Here is a 17,573-nt window from a genome sequence, read left to right on the forward strand (position 1 = left end):
CTGTTTTACAATTTGAAATTTACTAAGCCATTCCTTCTCCATAAAAAGATGCTACTGACACGGTGACATAAGAACTATTTATTCTCAGAAAGTATCTAAAGGAAAGTTGGAGGAAGAGTAAATTTTCTGAACTCATGTGACAGATCAAGGATTCATCTTGCAATCTAGTTAAGAGTAGAAGATGCTAGAAGCAAACAATCCTGAGCCTCTCCACTTACATGCCACAAAAGAAAGATAATGATGCTTCTGTTTCATAAATAACAAATGAAGTCAACTTTTTAATGAGCTTTGAGTTTTTGAAAAAATAGAGTCATGCTATTTCATTATGTTGTCACCACTAATTATTGATGTTATTATTATTATTATCTGGCTTTGAATTTCACACTTTCCATTTTAGGATACCTCTGTTGATTATCTCATTGCACTTTGATCACTCCTGGACTCTGTTATTGAGCTTATCGATTCTAGCTATTTGCCAATGCTTTTAACTTTTTCTCATGTAAGTTTTTAATATAAATTCCCATGTAGATAATACAATACTTGGTACTTGTGGGCAGGGACTGGTATTTGCTTTACTATTCCCAATTTACTGCTGCCTACCATGTTTATATTATGGTGATATTTTATTGCCAAAACCTGTGATGGATTGTCTAAAGTGGCATGCAAGCCAAGCTGATAGCTTTGTTCTAGACAAGGAGTAGGGTGTGTAGGCCACTGGAACACTTAAAGGAAGTTGTGTGAGTAAGAATTGCCATTGCTGAGAAGTGAATTGTGCTGCCAGGAAAGATTGCTAGTCTGAAACCTCTCACTGAAGGCCGCCTGAGGCCATTTTATCAGTGATGTGGGCTGCTACCAAAGGACAAATGAAGACCAAAAAAATTAACATTATACCACCTGATGCCAACCGGTACTTCATTTCATAATGTTGACACCTCTGGTCCCAGAAGTACAGAATATTTAGTTGAAAATATGCCGCTTCCCTTGATCACATAAGCCTCTTTTTTTTTTTTTTTTTTTTTTTTTGCCAAATAGCAAGATATACACTCATCGATACAACCATAACAACCCTCTAAAATGTAGGAATTTGCTTTCCAAAACCACATAGGTATTTTCTAAATTAAAAAGGTGTTTTTCCTCCTCTGCCTTTTTTACTTCTATTCTGATTTCATTCTTTTTCCAAATCTTCCTTTTGCCATTCTACATGAATTTTCTTTAACAGAAATTACCTTTACTAAGAAACAAAATGTATATCTCAGCCTCACTGATGAAACAGGAATGCACAGGCAAGCACTGAGATGGAAAGCAGGAGGGGACATCTCCCACAGGCCACTAGGAACACAAAGCCTGACCCTCTCTCTGGCTCCCTTCTCTTCAATCACAGCCAATTGAGACCTGCCAGGAGCCAAGTTTTGAAAATAACAGGAGAAAACAGGTGTCTTCCGGAGAGCCTGGTGCTTCCCAGATGGAAGAAGCGATTACAGAGAACAGGAAGTGTGGTCGCTCCTCAGCAGAGCCAGGGACAGACTGAGAATTGTGCTGCTCTGATGAAAGTGCCAAGGTCATTACTAAATGGTTGGAAACTATTGTTCACAAAAGCAGTTGTGCAAACGCAAAATTCTCCTCACATCTCTGTTTAAATTTATCTCTAAACAAAAGCTTGTCAATGAAAGTTGAACTACTTCCCCACCCTGATTTGAACCACATATAAACACCCCCATAAATCTTCCAGCTCCTGAACTGGGGGCTCCGAGAACTATAGCTCCTTCCTGCCCTTCCCTCTGTGAGGCCTGAGCCCCCAGAGACTCCCTCCCTCAAAATACACAAAACCTAAAAAAGCATCCCCACCTTGGAAACTAGTATTTGATTCTCCATCGCACAATTTAGGGAACCATGACACAAAAAAATACCCAAAAGGTCCCACCCACTTTAAAAAAACATTTCCCATCACTTTCCTCCATTCTTTGCCAGGCCAGGTCCTTATTGCTCCCACTAGCAGGATATTTCTTCCATCCCCGGGGAACATGTGGATCAGTACAAGAAGCCACATAGGTATTGTCTGTGTGAGGTTAGTCTGGTCTGTGAACTCAAGCTCCCATGAAAATAGGTAACATGTTAGAGAATGTAGCACTAGAGCTTAGATCTCATGACCACGCCCTCCCCATCACCTTGGTGACAGAGGAGTAAGGTAGGGTTAAGTTTTCCAATTTCAGGAAGCATAAAGAAACTAGCAATGGCGCTCATAAAAGTTCACAAAATAGTAAGAGTCTAAAGTTAATAAAGTGGTTCTAATGACAACATTAATGTTTTGATGTGACATCTAATAATAGCAGTATCCAGGAATACTTCTACTCACTAGAAGCAAGAGTTGGTCTAGTTAGACAGCATCACCTACCTACATGAGTTCTATTTTTTTTTATTTTAGTTTTGGGGCCATACCTGGAGTGAGATTGGGCCTCAGTCCTGGTTCTGCAGAGTGATCAATCATCGCAGTGCTCAGGAATATTGTGTCAGGAATCAAAGCAGAGTTGGCCACATGCAAGGCAATTGCCCAAACTTCTATACAATATTTCTATCCCCTTTTGTACTTTTTATATTTTATTTTATTGAGAGAGAGGAGGGACAGAAGTAAGACTCCAACAGCAACTACAAGGGAGCTGATGCTAAGACATGAAGTTGCACACAGACTGATACCATTCTTTATGCACACAGATCCAAGGTGCACACTCTCCCTCTTCTGCCACTTTGGGCCAAGAGAGAAGGGAAGGAGGGAAGAACCACCATCACCAACAAAAACAGATCTGACATATAGACCATGGCACAGCTCACAGAATTTACTGAGACCTCCCAGAATTTGGGGGGATGGATGAGGGGAGATTCTGAGAGTAAAATAGGAAGATGCAGCTCCAGATTAAAAAGGAACCATAGTGGGGCCAGAGCAGTGGCACAAGCGATAAGGCGTCTGCTTTGCCCAAGGTAGCCTAGGACAGACCATGTTTTAATCCTCTGGCATTCCATATGGTGCCCCAAGCCAGGAGTGATTTCTGAGCACATAGCCAGAAATCTTCAGCATCACTAGGTGTGGCCCCCCCAAAAAAAGGAATTATGGTAAAGCATCACAAAACTCCACCCAGATACTGGGCATAGATTATAATCCTGAGATTAATCAGTAATAATCCTTATACAATCTCTCTAAAAAGGACTCAGAATGGAAAATTATGATGATGTTTAATTCAATCTAGAAGTAATGAAAATGACAGTCATATAAAACACAAAAGTATATGAGAGCAGAAATGATAAAACTACAAACAGAAAAGAGTAACTGAAAAACTTGATAGGCAAGATGAAAAACTCATTTGAAAGGCCTCAGCTGAAGAATAACAGCTACTGAGAACAGAATCAGTGAACTCCAAGATGAGGTACATAAAACAGAATATGGGTGAAGCTTCAAAATAAAGAAAATAACATAAAACTCATTGAAGTTGATTTTTTGGAATATTTAATTGATTCTAACTAAAAATAATTAGAATAATGAAAACCATAGAGAGACTAATGAAAACAGCAAAATTAAAGAGAGAAATTACATAAAAATAAGCATCTTTAAGATTTACAGATTTACCAAGCAAGAACCTCCAGGCCTGAATTCAATGGTGAGATACAGTTTAAAATATACCCCATGAATGAATGAACATCTCATCAAGAATTCATCACCTAGCCAGACTCTCATTCAGATTTGAAGAAACAATATACAACTTCATAAATAAACAACTCAAAAACTTCAGAAACTTGAAATTATCTTTAGAAGAAGAATTAAAGGGGCTACCTTTAAGACAAGATGAATCCCATAAACACATCAAACTTCTACAGAAAAATGGCACAATTATTTATGGCAATAATCTCTCAATGTCAACAGGATAAATGAATTAATTAAGATATAGAGTGACAGGATGAATTAGAAAATTGAACCTGGGGGCTGGCATGGAGGTAGGGTGTTTGCCTTGCATTCAGAAGGACAGTGTTTCAAATCCTGGCATCCCATATGGTTCCTGAGCCTGCCAGGAGGGATTTCTGAGCATAGAGCCAGGAGTAACCACTGAGCGCTGCTAGGTGTGACCCAAAAACAAACAAACAAACAAAAAAGAAAATTGAACCTAACTTTGAGAAATGTCTTGCAAAAAAATTCAGCAAGAACTTCTTGCTGCCTGCAAAAAATACATTTTAATAGACAGAGCAAACATAGGCTCAAAGTTAAAGGTTAAAAGACAATTCTTTTTATTTTCCCCCCTGATGAAAAAGATTTTTATTTCTTTGTGTTTGCTTGTTTATTTGGAGGGGTTGTTTGTTTGTTTGGGGGCCACAGCAGAGGCACTCAGGGGTTACTCCTGGCTCTAGACTCAGAAATTGCCCCTGGGGCTGGAGTGATAGCACAGCAGTAGAGCTTTGCCTTGCACGTGAAAAGACAATTCTTTTTTTTTTTTACTTTTTTTTGTTTGTTTGTTTTTGGATCACACTCAGTGGTGCTCAGGGGTTACTCCTGGCTCTGTACTCACAAGTCGCTCCGAGCAGGTACAGGGGATCATATGGAATGCCAGGATTTGAACCACTGTCTGTCCTGGATCAGCTGCATGCAAAGTAAATTTCTTACCACTATGCTATCTCTCTAGCCAAGAAAGACAATTCTTCAAGGAAACAAACCCCTCATAAAATTCAGAGTTACTATTCTAATTTCAGACAACAGAAACTTAAGACTCCAAAAGGTTATAAGAGGAAATGGAGAGAGAGCACAGCAGATATGGTATCTGCCATGCATGAGCCTGGCCCAGGTTCAATCTCTGGCATTCCCTTTGGTCCTCTGAGCAATGCCAGGACCAATTCCTAGAAAATGCAAACTCTTTCCATACATTCAGAGTTAAACACTCAAGTATACTTCCTTGATGGTACATTGGGGATAGAAGGGTGGAGCACCAGATAGACTAGTTAATTTAGTTGGTCACTTTAAATCTTGCACATCAAAAATTTTTTCTGTTTCTTCTTCCTTTCAATCTCCCTCATCCTCTTTCTCTTTCTCTTTTCCAGGTAGATTGCAGCACCATGCAGTGCTTTTACACCACGGATCTCACCCACAAGCATATGGCCATGTACATAAAGTCAGACAACAGAGACTCAATGGGTATGGGTCCAGAGTTACAGGGGTCTCAAACTCAATCTACCTGGGGGCCGCAGAAGGCAAAGTAGGGGTGATCCTTGAGTGCAAAGTCAGTAGTAAACCTTGAACATTGGGGAGTGTGACCCAAACAACTAAAACAAAACAAAACCAAAAAAAGATTCCTCTAGGGCAGGGCCACAAAATGTTGTACGGAGGGCCGCAAACGGCCCACGGGCCGAGAGTTTGAGACCCCTATGAGCACATAAATTGCACAGATAATGGTGTAAGGACAAGACCTGGGTGTTGTACACAGCAGGTGAGTAGACAGTGAGGGACAGGACTTCAACATTATACTCTGGAAAAGGCCTCAAGGGACATAACATGATTTCATGAACGAATAAAAGAAAAGACCTAGACAATATACTTGAAATGTACAATAAAATATAACTCTTAAGATTCTGAGTTTTATGTAAAACCTTTCATATGATTCTCAAGAACCCAGGAACAAAGGAAAAAAATCCAGTTTTACACCTACATTTGAAAGTAATATGAAAAAGAAAATGATGAAACAAATACAAATGTATTCTAGCATAAATTAAAATATGTGAGTATGGGCTGGAGAGATAGCACAGCGGTAAGTCATTTGCCTTGCATGCAGAAGGATGATGGTTCAAATGATTCCCCATATGATCCCCTGAGCCTGCCAGGGGCTATTTCTGAGCATAGAGCCAGGAGTAGCCCCTGAGTGCTGCCAGGTGTGACCCAAAAACTATATATATATATATATATATATATATATATATATATATATATATATGAGTGTCTGGGGGCCAGAGTGGTGGCACAAGCAGTAGGCCGCTTGCCTTGCTATGTGCTAGCCTAGGACAGATCGCGGTTAGATCCCACAGTGTCCCATATGGTCTCCCAGGCCAGGAGCAATTTCTGATCACATAGCTAGGAGTGACTCATGAGTGTCATCGGGTGTGGCCCAAAAACCAAAACCAAAACAAACAAACAAAAAGTATGTATGAATAGTTAGGGGGTGGTGTGGAAGGTAGGAGAGAAATAGAGGAAAAAAGGGAGGGAGAAGGGGAGAGAGAGTTGGCTGGTTAATTGCAAGATTGATAAAGTGGACCTGCAGATCTGCCACAGATATGCTCTCCATTCTCATGAGCCAGTCTCTCACTTTACAGTAATCTTTATGACTCCTGAATTGCCTCACCTGTTTACAAGAACCGGCATTGGTCTCTCAGCCCTGAAATCCATGAAGATCTCTTCATTCCTATAGTCTATACTTAGCTCAAAGTACTGATCTAATCAACCAGAAATCAAGTTTTTACTCTTAGGATTGCCTCTAGCACAAATTCCCTTTACTCCAAACCTTTGTAAGTCTTCTTCCATAGCACCTTGATATCAGTCCAAATTCAGGACCATTTTAAATCAAAGGATAATCTGGAGAAATAGTACAGCTGTGTAGGTGGCCATAAGCACCCCATGTGGTTCTAAGCACAGAAGCCCTAATAGCCTGGGTGTGATACAAATTTCATTGCAAAATGTAAAAGGCAACCTCAATTTACAATTTAGAGAGATTCATACAGTGCATGATCTAAGGAAGAACCTCATTTTTCAGTGAACTTTTCTACCCACTATAAAAGTTCATTTCTCAGGCCCTCCTCAAAAATAATCACTGGTCCCAAAAATGATCCCTAAATATTAAAGGTAGTAGAAGTAAAAAAGCCTTTCAACAGAAACACAGCCTCTCTGATCCAATACACACAAATGTATAGAGGTAAATATATAAAGAAGCAAGCCCAACACTATTTTTCTGCTCCATTCCTTAAAGAAAAAGAAATGGATCCACTTGAATAAGACAATTCAATTTCATCTACAAAGCTTAATTTAACATTCAAGGAAAAAACCTATAACAGTGATTGCCTGACCTTGGGTGGTTCTATTCTTCTGCTTTGTGTTAGCAACTTGAAAAACAAAGTATTTTATAGGCACCTGGCTCATTATGCTTTACAAATTAAATCTTCATTTATCTATATGCTCCAACCAGTACCTATCCATCGCCATCACTTAAAAACACATTGCCCTTCTTTCTAGCCTTGTTAATTTCCAAATGCTAATTAAATTTAAACTCATAAAAGTATCTATTTAACATGCAAGACAAGATCATCCCTCAGTATTCATTACCCACTGTACATGCCTGCATGTTTACCCAATGTTTTCTTTTGAGTTCTCTATGCTCCATGTAAGGGCACAGGCTTGGGGATTTCACCTGGAATGCAATCATTTTTCCATTTTGATTCTACTCAATTTGTCCCCTCTGCTTGCTGCCTTTGTAAGCAACTTTTTTAAAATTATTACTGGAAAGAATGACTTCCAGATAATAGCACTTAAATATAGAACAGCAAGATGATAAAGGAATACTACTGGAAAGTTCTATTTCAGACTTTTTCACTGGGCCATTACACAAAAAGAGACAACTTTCGATCTCCGGAGATCCTCAGTCCCTTATTTATTGCTGTAAGAAGGCTGACAGACAGTGTGAAAGGCATGCAGATGATGAATGGTAAGTCTCACACACAGCACCTAATATAAAACATGCTTCCATCCCACAGGGATGAGCTGAAGACCTAGAAAACTCAACTGTCAGCCAGTAGGAAATGACATTCAAGGTCTGTTTTTCTCTAACACAAGTCCTCATGGACAGGCAAACAGTAAAGAGAAGGCCCCTCTACAAGCTAGCAATACTCTGCCTAGATGGGTGGGGGGTTGTGTGTGTGTGTGTGTGTGTGTGTGTGTGTGTGTGTGTGTGTGTGTGTGTGTGTGTGTGTGTGTGCCGTGCGCTCGCGCGGGGGCGGGGGAGGCACAGGAACTCTCGGGTCCCTCCAGTCAGCAGGCAGTGCTCTCCCCAAAGAGCTTGACCTGGGTCTTTAGATGCTTCTATGACACAAGGAAATATTTGTGCTTCTGCACTCTTTGATAGAGTCTGACATCACAAACACAATTACTCTGCTTTTGTGTGTATGGAAAAGATTCTGCAAAAACACACAAAATGTTCATCATCTATTTTTACTCCAAGGGAAAGATCAAAAGAACATTTTGAGTTACTCTTTCACACAAGAAGACATATCTACCCACTCCAAAAGGCAAAGAAATGACATCAAATAGAAATTTAGTTTATATATAAACAAATGATAGTTTCTATAAATAGTAAGTCTATAGATTGGTATACAAGAGCTTTTTGTTGTTAACTTTCTTAAAGGTAATTAACTATTTCATGAACAGATGACTGGATTTTGAAAAATAGGAGATACAAAATTTATTATTATTATTATTATTATTATTATTAAGGTTTTATTTTATTTTACTGAAACCATTGTGATTTACAAAGTACTTCATAATAGGATTTCAGACATACAATGAATATGGGCCAATCCCACCACCAATGTTGATTTCCTTCCACCAATATTCCCAGAGTGTATCCTATACCACCACCCTTTTCCTCCTGGCCTGCAGTGTAACAAGCTCATTTTAAGTTTAGATTGTTATATTTTTGGGTCATTTGATTCTATTGTTGTTGACTTTGGCTTAGATATTTAATTCTGTCTTTTAACCTTCCCCAACTTCCTGTCTAATCTTACCTGATGGTCAGACCAGCCCACTTCTGGGAGGGGTCAATGGAAGGCAACAAAGGGGTTGCCTCAGGGGTGCAAAGGGGATTCAGGGAGAGATTCAGCAAGAGAAGCCTGGAGAGGAGGAGGCAGGATGGAGAGACAATGAGAGAAGGTTGGGTGCAGAGAGACTGTTTAGCTTAGAGGCCACACATGGTGGCTAGGGCCTTTAATAAAGCTGCTTGTCTCCTGACTTCTACTGACTGATTGTGGGTCATTTCCTCACCACTACCCTGAACCCTCAGACCCTCCAGCTAGAAGGGGTTGCAGGCACCAGGCAGGTCGAGAAAGGCCTCACCCTCCATCCACCATCAACCAGCACCATCAAGGACTCATCTTAATATAATTAATTCAACACTGTCCTTTTTATCTCCACCAATGTACCAGAGATCACTTCACCCCTGACTCCATGCTTCTTTTTTCTCCCTTCTTCATTTTATATAAAAATTCAGAAATATGAGATAGAACAGAGTCCCAAGGTTTTATGAAAAAGGCAAGAGCCCTTATCTAAAAGATAAAAATAAAAGGTGGCAGTTTTTTTGCATAAGTGCAGCAAAAGTTGTAGAAAATAGAAATAATAAACCTTTGGCCTAAAAACTGGCTCCACGCATAACCCAAAGTCTTTCTTCATAATCTCAAAAAAAAGTTCTCCTCAATCATGGTCCTTGCAGTCAAGCTTCAAATAATTAGAGGTCTTGGTTTTTGCACAGATCCTATGTAAAAATCAGAGTGTCAAGAGCTTCTTCTGGTTTCGTCTCACTGTTAGGTGGCATGGCAAGGAAACCCACCCTGAAAGCAAGTTGTTGCCATTGCCAAGCTGTCAGGGTGTCATATGAACCCACCCTAGAGCAAATTGGAGCCAAGGCAGCATTAGGGCCATCCCCAGTAGAAGTTTGACTCCTGGTGCTGGTGCAGAAAACTGTGCCAGCACCAAAGATGGGATCCAAGCTTCAGAATGAACAGCAGATGTTCAATCGACTGAAACCTAGATCAAGTCACTATGACACATGTTCAGGGTAAAAGGCCCCTCTACAATAAAAAATGTAAGAGTTCCTATCACTATTAGATAAGAACTCCTTTCTGTGCATAAAATTGGCCCATTTTAATGCGCAAAAAAAAAAAAACAATGACACAGAATACTACTAGTGCATATAGGGGTAAAAATAACGAGCTAAACAATCCCTGTAACAGGATTCTAACATGAAGTCAGAACCCAAGAGAAACTTTTTTACAATAATTTCCTACTAAACAAATCCAAATTGGGGTGGAGGAAACTACATCTACATTAAAAAAAACACAATAAGAATTATACTTATTAAGGATATATACAAAAATATACATATCCCCTTATGTCTTTTGAAATAGTCTGGGGAGGGAATAAAATTCAGAGCTCAACTTTAGCTTGTGATGTGGACTTTTGGAGTCTGAAAAAGAAAATGGTTTGCAACAGTCACAGATCATTCAACACATCAGATAAAGGTTTGATATCTAGGATATAAATGTACACACAATGATTAACTACACAGCCCAAATTAAACTCCATGTGATCAGAGAGCGACCTTCTAATTCTGAACCCTAGATCCTAGAAATAGAACCAACACAGTTCTTTGCAACAGCACCAGGAACCAAATTCCCCCTGGGAAATTCCTAATACTGCTCTGGCACCAACATGCACCAGTTTTGATATGACATCCTGACAACGAGGAAATGACAACTTGATCTAAGAATAGGTTGTTTTATCACATCACCTAACGGTAAGATAAAAATCAGAAGACATGTCATCCAAAACCAAGATCACTAACTACAGAAGACTGACTTTGACAACCATGATTGGCATAACTTATCCTGGGACCAATAAGAAAGACCCTAGCCTAGGCTTTGGCCTAGGATTTGTATAATAACCAAGATCTCTAATTCCAGGGGTCTGACTTTGACAACTGTGACTGAGCAGAACTTCTGGGGCATAATGAAAGACTATCCTAGGCTTCTTCCTAGAATCTGTGCAAAAACCAAGACCACTAATTACACTTATGTAATGATGATGTGATGGAACAGAACTTCTAGAACCATAAAGAAAGAATCTATCCTAGGCTTCGTCCTATGACCTGTGTAAATACCAAGATCTTCAGTTACAGAGGCCTGATTTTATCATACACACTGAGTGGAAAGTTTCCTAGCACCATAAAAAGACCTTGGGGTGTGAATGGAACCTGAAGTTGTCCCCATGACAGTATGCTTCAAGGGTGGAGAAACCCTGTATCTCTTAGGCCAAGGGAATTTTATTATGCTGATTGAAATAAGTCAGAGGGAGAGAGACAGACACAGAATAGTCTTACTCATCTGTGAGTTTAAGAAAAATAAAAATCATTATGTCAATAATAACCAGAGACAATAGAAACAAGGGCTGGAAGGACCAGCCCATGATATGAAGCTTATCACAAAGAGTGGTGAGTGCAATTAGAGAAATAGCTACACCAACCATTATCATGACAATGGTAATGAGTGATAGAACACCTGTCTCAAAGATAGGCAAGGGTGGGGAGTACGGGGGCAGCATTGGTGGTGGGAAGGTTGCACTGGTGAGGGAGGTGTACTTTTTATGACTGAAACCCAACTACAAACATGTTTGCAATAATGATGCTTAAATAAATATATCATTAAAATATTAAATAATAAAACAAACAAAAATGTTTTAGTGTCTTAATTTTAATATGTTGATAATAACTCTTCAATCTTTTTGTTCACTGTGGTTCTTGGAGATATAGGAGGGTCACACTAATTTTGCATTACAGTGCTATATTATATTAGATTCCAAATACAGTACTCATTATGATAATGTCTTGACAAATATTCTAATCTATTCATTTTCTATATGATTATGCCTACTAATATGATGTTTATGTCCACAGATAACACTAGAATAGGCAACAGCATGCCATAGACTCTAGCTACAGTGCTCATTCATTGGTTATGTTTTGCAATTAATTTTAAATTCAAGCTAATTTATTATTATATCATAATGCTCATGATTTCAGTTTTCATTCATAAAAGAAACAAGATGCTCAAGACCCATTAGATGATATTTCATCTAGACTTCTTTTACAGTCCTCTCTACCATATTACTTAGTATTTTAGACATGAAAACTATGATTGTTTTAAGAATATACTATGTACAAGCTAACCCAGGAAGACTTTTCTCAACAAAGTTTACCCTCACTGATGACGATTTACCTAGGAAGTGGAAAATCCTTCCATCTGACTTGCTGGCTTTATATTTTTAAGTACACTGACCAGTTCTGCCTATGTCAGTTTTTTAACTGCAATCTATGGACCGATCTTTATTGTCTATGTGTATGTGCAACTGTGTGAGTGGTGGCCACCTCTGCGTCTGTCTAATGTCCATCTGTATTGTACATAATGTCTACCTATGTTGTATATAGTCCTTCCCCCTGTTATATATAACCCTTCCATTTCTCCCTCCTCTGCTTACCACTTTACAAATACTTTTCTATCCTTTCACTCTCAAACCCCTGATTTGTTATTTCTTCCTACTTAGCCCTTTTTACCCTCAGCAATTAACTCCTCAGGATCTAAATATTTCTCCCATTATAGCCTGCTCCAAGCAGGCTCAAAAAGTGAAAGGACAACCTCCCAGCCTGCCCTGGAAGAAGCTGCAGGCCACTGCTCCTGCTACTTTCATCTCAGTGGCCCCTTTTCTCTCACCTCCCTTCTCTGTGAACTGTTGCATGCTATCAGACTTAGCTATTATTAAGGTTTTAAAGAAAATGAAACTCTCAGACATACAACAGCATAGATGAATCTTAAATGCACTATACTAAGGGCCAAGCAAATAGCTCAGAGGACTAGACCTTTGTATGATGAAGATGGAATTCAATACCCAGCACAGCATGATTGCTTAAGCACTACCTTGAATGACCACCCTAACATTGCTGAAAGTAGCCCTGAGCACCACTGGGTGTGGCACAAAACAAACAAACAAAATTTGTTTGGTTTTTGGGCCACATCCAGTGATGCTCAGGGGCTACTCTCCTGGCTATGCACTCAGAGATTGCTCCTGGCTTGGGAAACCATATGGGACTCCAGGGGACTGAGCTGCGGTCCGTCCTAGGCTAGTACAGGCAAGGCTAGTACAGGCCTTCCTGCTTGCGCCACCGCTACAGCCCCTCAAACAAACAAAATTTTAGTTACCCATAGCTGGAAAGAGAAGATAATAGTAAGGTATTTAAACTACAGAGTTTCTATTTGGGGTAATTAAACTATTTGTAAACAGTGGTTATGAACTAAAAAACAAGTAAAATTATCCGTATTTTCTAGTGACTTGGAACCATACACAGAAAATCCTTAAGACTGATTAACTTTAGAGAGTCAAAATTGCATTTTCAGCCAGGGGTGTCAAGCAGAATCTTGTATCTTATTTTCTGCTGCTTTCCCTACCACTTTCATTAGCCAAAATTTAACATAAATCACCTGAGGGTCAGGGTTGACATAATTATGGATACTTGTGCTAATTAACTCAGAAAAGATTAAAGGAAAAAGAAAAGTGATTTTAAAGGTGTATGACAACAATTCTCCACCCCCCTCTTTTTTTTTTTTTTTTGTTTTTTGTTTTTTGTTTTTTGGACCACACACAGTGATGCTCAGGCTTGGCGGACCATATGAGTCGCCAGGGGATTGAGCCACGGTTCAACCTTGGCTAGCACGAGCAAGGCAGATATCTTACCGTTTGCGCCACCACTCCGGTCCCAATTCTCCCTCTTCTATTTGTTAAAAGCCATCTACTGGGACCAGAGCTATAGCACATCGGTAGGGCATTTGCCTTGCAAGCAGCCAACCCCTGTTCGATTTCCCTGATTCAATTCCCCTGGTTTGATTTCCGGCATCCCATATGGTCCCCCAGCCTGCTAGGAGTGATTTCTGAGTACAAAGCTAGGAGTAATCCCTGAGCACTGCCAGGTGTGACTCACCCCCCCCCCAAAAAAAGACCCATCTATGAGGAAAATATTAGACAGTGATTGCTGACAAAGTAATCTGTCAGTGAAAAGCAGTCAGGGTGACGATCTTCAGCAGCTACTTATCTGAAAGATCCACTTGAAGAAGCTACTTCATGTGGTCAGTTCAATTACAAATGGTGACTCTTTATCTCTCATAACACAAATCTGAAATGATACATAAGGGGAACACTCCAAGGCCAAAAAAGAAGGATAGAGAATAGAAGGATAGAGAATAGGTTTTGCTTACAAAAAAAAATTGAATAATTTTAAAACTACTAGATATAATAAATCAATAAAGTCATAAAATCAATATACAAAAATCTGTTTAGTTGTCATTGTTAAGTTTTTGTTTGGGAGTGTGTGTGTGTGTCACAACCTAGTAATGTTCAAGGACTACTTCTGGCTCTGTGCTTGAAGGTCATTCCCAGTGGTGCTCAGAGGATCATGCAGTACTAGGAATTGAATTCAATCTTCCCACACACAAGCACTCGTTGAGTTTCCTCCTAGCCCAGTCTGTTGCATTTTATATGCAAGTAACGAATTTCATATAAGAGGAATAAAATAAAATAACCCCATTTACAGTCACATAAAAATAATTAATTATACATGAATAATCATAACAAAGGGCATGAAAGACTTCTACATTGAACAGTATAAGTCAATATACAATAAGTATATTATTAAAAGAAATAGAAGACACATGAGTGTGGAAATGTATTTCATGTTCATGAAATTCAATTCTGTTTTTTTTTTCTTATTTTTTTTTCTTCTTTAGTCTCCATAGAGACTGTCAAAAATTGCCAATGCCGACTATATTTCAAGTCATCACGGCAGGGTATTGGGAAATGTTTTCAATTAGCAATAATCGCGCCTCAGTTAAACCTCATTGGCTACGATACTGCCACTGCACAAAGCTTCAATTCTGTTTTTATCAAAATCCCAATGACACTCGTCAAGGAAATTGAACAAACACTGATGAAATTCACAAGGAATCACAAAAGACGCGGAACAACTAAAACAATCCTAAGACAAAAGGAGAAGAATAAAGGCATCATGCTTCCTGTTTTCAAACTATACTGCATAGTAAGAGTAATCAAAACAATATGTATTTGAATCAAAATAGAGACAGATTCATGGAATAGAATTGAAAGCACAAAATTTAATTCTCATAATGTGGACAATTAAATTATAACAAAAGAAGAATGACCATAGATATAGCTCAGCAGATTGCTTTACATGCAGGAGGCCAAGATTCCATCTCCCAAGCATCATATGATACCCCTAGTGCCAGAACCAACACTTGAGCAGAGTCAAGAGTAGCTACACAAGCATAAAATGAAGACAGTCTCTTAAATAATGTTGGGAACATCATCTTATGCCATATTCAAAACATGAAAAAGTAGTTGGAACTTAATGTTATATATGGAGGCCTTTATAATATTTCTCTAGAATGTCCTTATCTCTGCCTTTTGTCCCACCTACGACCTTCCAGGTGGGGGCGCTTTTGAGAGTCTAATAAATAGTTGTCGAGCGAGGTGCTCAGAGTCTTTTGGGAAGCTAGCTGGCAGGCTCTGGTCTTTTGGGACCCTCTAGCAGGCTGACAAAGGATTCTGCATCTGACCTTCTTGCCTTTATACCCTCCTATCTGTGTGGATTATTTGCCGCGGATAAATATTACCAAGATCGCTTCCCCCATCCTGGGGACAGGAAAATGGGAATCAATTTCTCGTTCTGGGAGTTCTTTGAGGATCCATAGATAACCAGTCAAGGAATACATTTGAGCCAACACTTAAGACAAAACCCTCAAAGCACATTGAGGAACACAAAGACAAATATCTCCATGGTACTAGCATCTACGACGTGCATCTACAACGTATTCAGAACTCAACTCCAACAGCAAGGGAAGCAAAAGTAAACAGAATCAAAGTAAAAAAAACTTCACAGAGAAAGACGCAGAATGGTTTCACTCATCTATGGGCTTTAAGAAAAATGAAAGACATTTTTAACAGTATCTCAGAGACAAGAGAGATGAGGGCTGGTAGGTGCAGCTCAGGACATGAAGCTTATCACATAGAGTGATGAGTGCAGTTGGAGAGATGACTACACTGAAAACTATCATAACAATGTGAATGAATGAGGGAAGTAGAAAGCCTGTCTCGAGTACAGGTGTAGGGGGGTGGGGAGGAGGGAGATCTGGGAAATTGGTGGTGGGAATGTTTCACTGGTGAAGGGGGGTGTTCTTTACATGACTGTAATCATACAACTATAATCATGTTTGTAATCACGGTGTTTAAATAAAGATAAAAAAATGTAAAAAAAAAAACTTCACAGCTAAATAAACCACCACTAAATAAAAGACAGCCTACAGAATAAAATTAAATACCACCACACCATACATTGGAGAAAAAAATTAATATTATAGATATCTAAGGAATTCCCAAAAGTCAACAAGAAACTAACACCACCATTAAAAAATGGGTAGAAGAACTGAATAGACACTTCACTGAAGAAGACATAAATCACAACAATCACATTTTTTTAATTGAAAAACATTTAACCGGGCCCGGAGAGATAGCACAGCGGCGTTTGCCTTACAAGCAGCCGATCCAGGACCAAAGGTGGTTGGTTCGAATCCCGGTGTCCCATATGGTCCCCCGTGCCTGCCAGGAGCTATTTCTGAGCAGACAGCCAGGAGTAACCCCTGAGCACCGCCGGGTGTGGCCAAAAAACCAAAAAAAGAAAAAAAGAAAAACATTTAACCTACTGATTCCTCAATTATTGTAATTGTTTTGGATATATATTTTTATTTTTGAAATTTGGTGGTGGGAATGTTGCACTGGTGAAAGGGGATGTTCTATTTATGACTGAAACCCAACTACAATCATGCTTGTAATCATGGTGCTTAAATAAAGATTTTATTTAAAAAAATAAAAAGAAAGAAAGAAAAGAAATTTACCAGTGACTGCTGCATTTTCCACCTCGGCTTATACTCAAGGCACTAAATTTTCTTAGTTTTTAGGGTAAACTTAGGGGGTCGGCTATATTTGGGTCACCTTATACGCGAGTATATGTGGTATATGAAATCTTTATTTGAGCACCATGAGTACAAGCATGATTGCAGTTGAGTTTCAGTCATAAACAGAGCCTTCACCTCTCCTTCACCAGTACAACATTCCCACACCAATGCCCCCATTCCCTCCTTCCCAACCCTTGCCTGTATTCAAGACAGGCATTCTACTTCTCTCACTCATTAATATTGTCCTGATAGTTGTTAGTGTAGTTATTTCCCTAACTGTACCACTACTCTTTGTGGTGAGCTACATACTGTGAGCCGGTCCACCTGGCCCTCATCTCTAATAACAATAACATTTTTAAATGATCATTATTACTTATTATCAGGTATATTCAATCAAATAAACAGACAACAGTGAACAGCTTATGTCAGAAAGTTCAGGAACAACACTGGGATAATTTCTTGATCCTAGAACTGCAAAAAAGAAAAAGAAAAGAAAAATGCCAGAAACTAGTAAGTGCTGATTGCTTTTGGAGGAGAAGATAGAAAGGAGCTCTCACTCTTGTTACTGGGAGTATAAGTTAGTCCTGTCTCTATAGAAAATGATTAAAAAAAAACTTTTCAAAATACTAAAAAATATATTTACCACATAACACAAATTTAATGCAAAATATTAAACAAAAATATTATTTTTATAAAAGCATGAAAAAATTAGCATTTAACAT

The 17,573-nt window shown here is 39.0% G+C and overlaps 1 non-coding gene across 1 annotated transcript; it reads right to left on the reverse strand.

The window, feature by feature from the left end:
• Positions 1 to 14,610: 14,610 nt before the first annotated feature.
• Positions 14,611 to 14,751, reverse strand: LOC126000716 (U4 spliceosomal RNA). Its single transcript, XR_007492850.1, has one exon. It is a non-coding gene; the product is annotated as a U4 spliceosomal RNA (small nuclear RNA).
• Positions 14,752 to 17,573: the final 2,822 nt, after the last annotated feature.

The sequence above is a fragment of the Suncus etruscus genome, unplaced genomic scaffold (assembly GCF_024139225.1).
Source record: "Suncus etruscus isolate mSunEtr1 unplaced genomic scaffold, mSunEtr1.pri.cur scaffold_81_ctg1, whole genome shotgun sequence".
Taxonomy (NCBI): Eukaryota; Metazoa; Chordata; class Mammalia; order Eulipotyphla; family Soricidae; genus Suncus; species Suncus etruscus.